A 461-nucleotide genomic window follows, 5' to 3' on the forward strand; every position below is an offset into this window, starting at 1 on the left:
ATCATATGTTGGTAGGGTGGCTGTCCTGTGAGAAACATGTATCTCTAAAATAGTGTTTCTCAAAGTACCGCCCTCCAGAGGGCACTGCAAGCAATATGGGAGGGGGACATTTTTACACTGAAGAGTCCCAACGAGACGGGTTGAAAGTCGGAACTACTACACTACGCTACAGTGTAGCAACAAATCTTCACCTCTTTGTTGTGGTTTGTCAACTTTCTGTAGGGCAGCCTCATGCTGGCTCATCAGGGATTCCACCTGCAGTGGAAGACCTGGCCTGGATCTACAGTGAAATAGGAGACATCTTGTGTCCAGCAGGGAAACGTTACAAATGAACAGAATTTGAAGGTAGAAGGAGTAGATGAATGGATTTTAATGTTTCTTGTTGGCAGAAAAAACACACCAGAGACACATTATTGTTCCAAGCAGACTATTTGTATATTAATGCACATCTGGAGGGGATC

Source organism: Morone saxatilis, unplaced genomic scaffold (assembly GCF_004916995.1).
Source record: "Morone saxatilis isolate NCDOM2014 unplaced genomic scaffold, NCSU_SB_2.0 Contig4, whole genome shotgun sequence".
NCBI lineage: Eukaryota > Metazoa > Chordata > Actinopteri > Moronidae > Morone > Morone saxatilis.